Genomic DNA, 8,784 nt, shown 5'->3' on the forward strand with positions numbered 1-8,784 from the left:
CTCTTGTAGCAAGTGCAGAATTTCTTTGTTTTTTTTTTTAAGATTTATTCATTTATGCATACAAGAGCTTAGGGTCAGATGTCCAATAACTGGTGAATGAATAAACAAAATGTGGTATATGCATGCACTAGTCAGAAATTTAAAATTTTGATGAAGCCCATTTTTTAAATTTGTTATAATTTTGAGTTCCTGCCTAAAAAGATAGGAATGTTTCATTACTGACCCCCATGTGCACTCCTTTAACATCGGGGAAGGAGAAAAGTGGCCTCATTACTGGTAGCAGTGCTAGAAGGCCTGAATCTCTACTAGGCCTCTTCTGACACAAGTTCCCATTGTTTTTTGTTGTTTTTTTTAATGTGATGCTTTTAATTTTAAGTTTATATAATTTTATTTTTTATGAGGCCATTTCTATCAACTGGCTTACAAAATTCTTGAAATTTTAACAATCAGCTCTCATGAGCCTGCAGAAGCTGGCTCTAGCACAACTCTGTAAAAATGCACATAACCTTTGATCCAGCAACTCTAATACTAGGAATCCACCCCAAGGAATTCTAAATTTCTCTTAAATTCATCCGTACAGCTGTTTACTTGACATCTCTTATTCTATTAATAGGCATCACGAGTATGTTATGTCCAAAACTAAACCCTAACCTTTTATGATATAAAACCTGTTTCTTCTACTGTGTTTCCTATCTCAGTAAATGGCCCACCATCACCAAGATGCTCAGGCTTATCAGGTTTGACTCATCTCTTTCTCTTACCTCGTGTAAACTATTAACAATTTCTGTTGACTGCATTGCCAAATATACTATGAATCTGATGACTTTTTACCTTCATCATTTTGCCTCATTGATTCAATTGTAATTAGCTCATGTACCAATCTGAAATAATCACTGTGGCTTTGTCTAACCAAGACTGAAGTACATCCACCTCTGAGGCATTGAGTCAACTCCACCCAAAGCACCTGGATAAATGATTCTGTCAAAAAGATGATTTGTGATATAATATTGCAGCATGAGTTAATTGCTTAAGTTCTCTGTTATAAACATTAAATAATTCTAGACATAAATAGTAGAATTATGGGGGGGGTGGAAAGAAAAGAAAAATAAACCCAACATTTAGTGCATATAATGCTTTATAAAATATTTTTATGCATTGCATGTTTTCAAATGTAAATTAATTTATCAATCTAAACAATTCCCCTTTTTCAGATATTTTTAATTATCTCAAACCAGTTTGTTCTTTTAAAAAGGCCTTTAGTGCTTAATCTATTTTTTTTGTATATAGACTGAAACAGTGGTATTATATGCAAATTGAGAAATTCCTCTCTCTGCAAAAATACTTTTTTCTAAGATGTTCTTTTGCTCATTGTTCACATACTTAAAAGTAAACATGAAAGAAACCTTACTTTACACCTTTGTGCCAGTATTCTTTAAAACTCCTGTTCAATTTATTGTTGATTTCTCTAGTTTCTTCACTGGACCCACAAGAGAATAGTTTTCTTCATTTGAAATGTATAATTGCCAAATAGGGCATAGTTCTAAGCTTGAAATGTTCAGTCTTATAAAAGTTACCCTTCCTTTTTTATTGTAGTATCTATTTATATGAATACTTTCAGAAGAATTAATGGCTTTTTAAAATAAAGTCTCTCCATTTAAATATATATGATTATTCCTGTTTAAGAAAGTTGGATGCAATTGTTATATTCAATACATATTTGAGTACCATGTTTGAGACACAATTAAGAAGACAAAGTTGGTTTTAGCATTTATGGAATCAAGTTTTGGCCTATTTATATAGATGTTTGTAAAACTTGCATATGACTTAGATGCTTAAATATATATATTTTTTTCATTTAACCCCTATGTCTTGCTCCCATTGACTTTTCGGGTCTAAGGGTGCTAATGACTTCAGGCTGTCTTTGGTTCTTAAGATCCTCTTCTTCCCTTGTTTCTCCCCTTAACGTTGTTAACATCTTTGTAATAGTCCCTTTATAAAACTCTTAAGTCCTTTGAGAATGCCATCTACTTATGCAAGAGTTTTGATTAATGCAACTTATTTCAATATGTGTTCTGAATGAAGTTTAGAAATATTCAAAGGCACTGTTTCCTGATGCTCACAAAGCTGCTAATACCGATATGTTAAAATCCTTTTAGGTAACGAAAATAGTGGTAGATTTTTTAGAGTTTTTGATGGACAATATTAGAATAGAAGTATTTCCCTCTTCCTCATTTTATATACTGGGGGTCTCCCAGAGTAATTTCTAAAATATCCTGTTATGTTTCTGGTTAGAGTACCTAAGGAGCTCAAATTTAAAATCACTAGCTGGGCCTCCCTGGTGGTACAAGGGGTTAAATCTCAGCATTATCAAGCTATCACCAGCCACTGTGGCATGAGTTTGATCCCAGGCCAGGGAGAAAATATTTGCAAATCATGTATCTGATAAGGGGTTAATATCCAAAATATGTAAGTAACTTATACAACTCAATGGCAAAAAACAAAAAAAAAAATCTGATTTAAAAATGGGCAGAGGATCTAAACTGACATTTTTCCAAAAAAGACATATACATGATCAACACGTACATGTAAACATATTTAAAATCACTAATCATCAGGGAAATGCAAATCAGAACCACAAAGAGTTATTACCTCATACCTGTTAGAATGGCTACTTTCAACGATAAATCGCCAAGACATGGAAGCAACCTCAATGTCCATCAGTGGATAAATGGATAAAGAAAAGGTGATAAGTGCACATTCATGCATTGCTTAAAGACATTTTGGTCAGTGACAGAATGCATAACATGATGGTGATCCCAAAAGGGAGTATCATACAACTTAGGTGTGCAGTCATGTAATTGTGTAATATATTCTATGACACTTGCATAATGAGAGAATCACCTAACAATATATTTGTCAGAATATGCTGTCATATATCCTCCTTATTAAGTGATGTATAACAGTATACACAATAGATTATTGTTCAGTCATAAAAAAGAATGAAATCTTTTTTTTGAAAGATTTATTTAGTTATACAAGCACTGGGGTACAGGCCAGAAGCATGGTGGGGGGTAAGAGAATTCACCAGAGACAGAGCAGGGAGCAGAACAGGCAGAAGGACTGAAAGCACTGCTGAGGGGAGCAGCAGACAAGACAGGAAAGGTCTGCCACACCATGTGGGAATCTCCCTGACCAGCCGGGAATTGACCTGCACTGCAGAGGCTGCAGACAGATTCACAGTGCTGCACTCAACCTCCTGCGGCACTGGGGAGGCCCAAGAATGAAATATTGTTACCAGCAACCAAATGGATGGATTGACAACATTAGGGTAAGTGAAATAAGTCAGAGAGAGAAGGACCAACAGTATGATCTCTCTTATATGTGGAATCTAAAAAAGGTAACAACCAAAAACCTGAACTCAGATAGAGAACAGACTGGTCGATGCATGGGGCAGGGGAAGGAGGAAAGGGTTGGTTATGGTGGAAAGGATGAAGATGGTCAGAAGGTACAAACTTTCAGTTATAAATAAAAATGTTCAGAAATGTCATGCACAGCGTGGTGACTATATGGTAATATTGGATTGTATATTTGAAAGATACTAAGAAAAGATATCTAAAATGTTTTCTTATCATAAGAAAAATATTGTACCTATATGTAGTAATGGGTGTTAACTAGACCAATTGTGATCATTTCGTAATACATATATCAATTCATTATTTTATACACTTGAAACTAATACAATGTTACATGTCAATTACATCTCAATAAAAAATTGTCACTATTTTCATTTAATTACTGGACATTGTAATTATGCATGTTTGAGGCAACTCCATTCTTTTTTTTTTTTTAAGATTTATTTATTTATACAAGCACTGAGTACAGTCAGAAGCACAAGAGGGTGAGAGAATTCACCAGAGCCAGAGCGGGGAACAGAACAGGCAGACTGATGAAATACACTGCTGAGGAGAGCAGCGGGCTCGGCAGGAGAGGTCTGCGCACCATGTGGGACCCTTGCCGGCGGGGGCGGCTGGGGATCGAACCAGCGCTGCAGAGGCTGTGGGCAACTTCGCAGCCCAGCACTCAACCGTTGCGCCAGCAGGGGAGCCCCAGCAACTCCATTCTTAATTAAAAATAATAATCATGGGCCTCCCTGGTGGCGCAAGTGGTTATGTCTCAGCACTATGAAACTAGCCACAGCCACGGCAGCACGAGTTCCATCCCCAGCCAGGGAGCTGACCCACATGGCACAGCAGACTTCTTTCTCGCCCGCTGCTCCTCTCAGCAGTATATTTCAGTTAGTCTGCCTGTTCTGCTCCTCACTCTGTTTCTGGTGAATCTTCTCACCACCACCCCCCCACCTCTGGTATGCACCCCAGCTCTTGTATGTATAAATAAATTAAATAAATCTTTAAAAAAACAAAAAATAATAATCAATTTAACAATTGTACTCTCCCCCTGTAGCAGATGTCTTTGGTGCCACCCATATCACATAATCACAGCTCATTGCTGTTTTTAACCATATCTAGCACTTCCATTGCCAGACTCCTACTGGAAAAAAAAAAATTCTGCACTCTTCTCTACCTCCTCCTCTAGATGGCCTTGCTCAACCCATTTGCCAAACACAACCCAAATGAGTGGGGGATTTAACCCCTATCTGGAGCAATTCTCAATTGATAGGATGTGGATTAATGCTTCACCTTCTTTAAACTGGATTACAAAAACTCAGTAATAAATCCTTATATTTGATTTCCTCTTTCCCTGCTTTACTTTACTTCCTCCCTCTCTACTGGTTGCTGGGATTACTTCCTAAATAAACTACCTGCCTCCTAAATAAACTATCTGCATCCAAGACTGTGTCTACAACTCTGCTTTCAGAGAAAAACAAATTGAAATTACCCTCAACTACTATATTCTAACATTAGGGATTTTGTAGTTCTGTGGATAGGGTAAGCTCTTTCTTGCCTCAGGAATTTGGTATGTGCTAGTCCTTCTACTTCCTCTGCTTTTCCCTACATCATCAGTCAGTAATCAAACTTAAATATCACTTCATAAGGGAAATCTTTCTTGATTCCTTAGAGCAGGTTACATGGCCTTTTTTTTTTTGTTTTTTTTTTTTTTCAAGGAATTTCTTTTTTTTTTAATAATAAATTTTATTTTTATATTCCCCATACAATTGCAGCCCCCCCATTCTGACCCCAATCCCTCCCCTCCACCCCCGCCCCCTAAAAGTGTCTCTGGTTCGTAGTTTTTTGTTGATTTTGATTTTCACTTTCTTATAGTTATTCGTTTTCCTGGTCCCTTATTTAAGTTTTCTAGATTCCTGCTATGAGTGAGACCATCCGGTATTTTTCTTTTTCTTTTTGGCTTATTTCGCTGAGCATGATCCCTTCCAGTGCCATCCATGTTGCTGCAAATTGCATGTGTTTATCTTTTTTGAATGCTGAGTAATATTCCATGGTATATATGTACCACATCTTCTTGATCCAGTCATCTATTTTTGGGCATTTGGGTTGTTTCCAAAGCTTAGCTATTGTAAACAGTGCTGCTATAAACATAGGGGTGCAGGTGTTCTTTGGAATTGATGTTTCTGTGTCCTTTGGGTAAATACCTAGGAGTGGAATTGCTGGATCATATGGAAGCTCTATGTTTAGTAGGTCCAGAAATCTCCACACAGCTCTCCACAGTGGTTGGACCAGTTTGCACTCCCACCAACAGTGCAGAAGAGTTCCTTTTTCTCCACACCCTCGCCAACATTTGTTGTTGCTAGTTTTTTTAATATGTGCCATTCTCACTGGTGTAAGATGGTATCTCATGGTAGTTTTGATTTGCATTTCCCTGATGACAAGTGATGTTGAACATTTTTTCATATGCCTGTTGGCCATTTGCATTTCCTCTTCAGAGAAGTTTCTTTTTAGCTCTTCTGCCCATTTTTTGACTGGGTTCTTTTCTTTGTTGTTGTTAAGTCTCATCAGCTCTTTGCAGATTTTTGTGATCAGTCCTTTATCATTAGTGTTGGGTGCAAAAATGTTCTCCCAGTTGGTGGGGTTTCTCTTTGTTTTTGTTATTGTCTCTTTTGCTGTGCAGAAGCTCTTTAATTTGATGTAGTCCCAGCTGTTTATCTTCGCCTTCACTATCACTGCTTCGGGTGATGTGTCTGTAAAGATGTCTTTGATGTGCAAATCACGTACTGTTTCGCCTATATTTCCTTCTATATATTTTATGGTTTCAGGTCTTATGTCTAGTTCTTTAATCCATTTTGAGTTGATTTTTGTGTATGGTGTGAGGTAGTGGTCAAGCTTCATTCTTTTGCATGTAGCGACCCAGTTTTCCCAGCACCATTTATTGAACAAACTTTCTTTGCTCCAATGCATAGTCTTTGCTCCTTTGTCAAAGATTAGTTGACCATAAATCTGTGGGTTTATTTCAGGATTTTCTATTCGATTCCATTGGTCTGTATGTCTGTTCTTGTTCCAATACCATGCAGTTTTGATGATTATGGCTTTGTAGTAGAGTTTGAAGTCTGAGGTGTGATGCCTCCATTCTCTCTTTTTTTTTTCAGGAGAGCTTTGGCTATTCGGGGTTTTTTGTGATTCCATATGAATTTCATCAATAATTGTTCTATTTCTTGAAGAATGACATTGAAATTTTGATTGGAATAGCATTGAATCTATATATTTTGCTTTTGGAAGGATGGCCATTTTAATAATGTTTATTCTTCCAATCCATGAGCAGGGGATGTCTTTCCATTTCTTTGTGTCTTCTATCTATTTTTTAACAGTGTTTTATAGTTTTCTTTGTATAGGTCCTTTACCTCTTTGTTAGATTATTCCCAAATATTTGATTTTTTTGTTTCAATAAAAAAAGGATGGTTTTTTTGATTTCTTCTTCTTCAGATTTATTGTTTGTGTATAGGAAGGCTACTGACTTTTGCGTGTTGATTTTGTATCCTGCCACTTTACTGAACTGATTGATGAGTTGAATTAGTTTTTCTGTGGACTTTTTGGGGTTCTCTATGTATATTATCATATCATCTGCAAAGAGTGATAGTTTGACTTCTTCTTTTCCTATTTGGATTCCTTGTATGTCTTTCTCTTGTCTTATTGCTCTGGCTAGGACTTCCAGTATTATATTGAAAAGCAGTGGTGAGAGTGGACATCCTTGTCTTGTTCCAGATCTTAATGGAATTGCTTTCAGCTTTTCACCATTGAGAATGATACTGGCTGGCTTGTCATAGATGGCCTTTATGATGTTGAGGTATGTTCCTTGTATCCCAAGAATTTCAAGGGCTTTTATCATGAATGGGTGTTGCACTTTGTCGAAAGCTTTCTCAGCATCTATTGATATTATCATATGGTTTTTATATTTCTTTTTGTTGATGTGTTGGATAACGTTGATTGATTTTCGGATGTTAAACCATCCTTGTGTCCCTGGAATGAATCCTACTTGGTCGTGGTGAATTATCTTATGGATGCATTGTTGGATTCTGATAGCTAAAATTTTATTGAGGATTTTTGCATCAGTGTTCATTAGGGAGATTGGCCGTTTTCCTTTTTGTGTTGTCCTTGTTTGGTTTTGGTATTAGTGTAATGTTGGCTTCATAGAACGTGTTTGGTATTGTCCCTTCCTTCTCAATTTTTGGAAGAGTTTGTGAAAGATAGGCACTAATTCGTCTCTGAATGTTTGGTAGAATTCATTTGTAAATCCATCAGGTCCTGGGCTTTTGTTTTTGGGGAGGTTTTGATTACCATTTCAATTTCACTGCTTGTAATTGGTCTGTTTAGGTGTTCTATTTCTTCTTTATCTAGCTTTGGGTGATTGTAGAGTTGTAGGAATTTGTCCATCTCCTCTAGATTGTTAAACTTGTTCCATATAACTGTTCATAGTAGTTACTGATTATTCTTTTGATTTCTGCTGTGTCCGTTGTGATTTCTCTCTTCATTGATGATCCTGTTTATTTTGCTTTCTCCCTTTTTCCTTTGTGAGCCTGGCTAGGGGTTTGTCTATTTTATTGATTTTTTCAAAGAACCAGCTCTTGGTTTCATTGATCTTTTGGATTGTTTTTTTAGTTTCAATTTCATTTATTTCTGCTTTTGTTTTTTTATTTCTTTTCTTCTACTGGTTTTGGGTTTTTTTGTTGTTCTTTTTCTAGATCTTTGAGCTTCGAGATTAGGTTGTTTCTTTGAGTTCTTTCTTGTTTCTTGATGTGAGCTTCTATTGCTATATATTTTCCTCTTATTACTGCTTTTGCTGCATCCCATACATTTAGGATATTGTTGTCCTCCTTGTCGTTCAATTCAAAGAATTTTTAATTTCTTCTTTGATCTCCTCATTAGTCCAGTGGTCTTCCAGTAGTGTGGTTTTTAATCTCCATGAGGTAGGAAAGTTCCTTGCCTTCTTTTTATGGTTTATTTCTAGTTTGATGCCTTCATGGTCAGAAAAGATGGTTGATATGATTTCTGGTGTATCTGTTGATGTTTGTCTTGTGCCCCAGTATGTGATCGATCCTGGAGAATGATCCGTGTGCGCTTGAGAAAAATGTGTACTCTGTTTTTTTGGGGTTTAGTGTTCTATAGATGTCTGTTAAGCCCAATTGCTCTAGGTCCTTATTTAGAGCTTTGGTTTCTTTACTTATTTTTTGTCTTGTTGATCTATCCATTGTTGATAGTGGTGTGTTGAAGTCTCCCACTACGTATGTGTTTTCTCTGATGTCTGTTTTCAGAGAGGAAAGTTGTCTGATATATTTTGGTGCTCCTTCGTTTGGTGAGTATATGTTAATGAGTGTTA

This window comes from Talpa occidentalis, unplaced genomic scaffold (genome assembly GCF_014898055.3).
Source record: "Talpa occidentalis isolate TD23 unplaced genomic scaffold, MPIMG_talOcc4v2.1 talOcc4.9, whole genome shotgun sequence".
Lineage (NCBI taxonomy): Eukaryota > Metazoa > Chordata > Mammalia > Eulipotyphla > Talpidae > Talpa > Talpa occidentalis.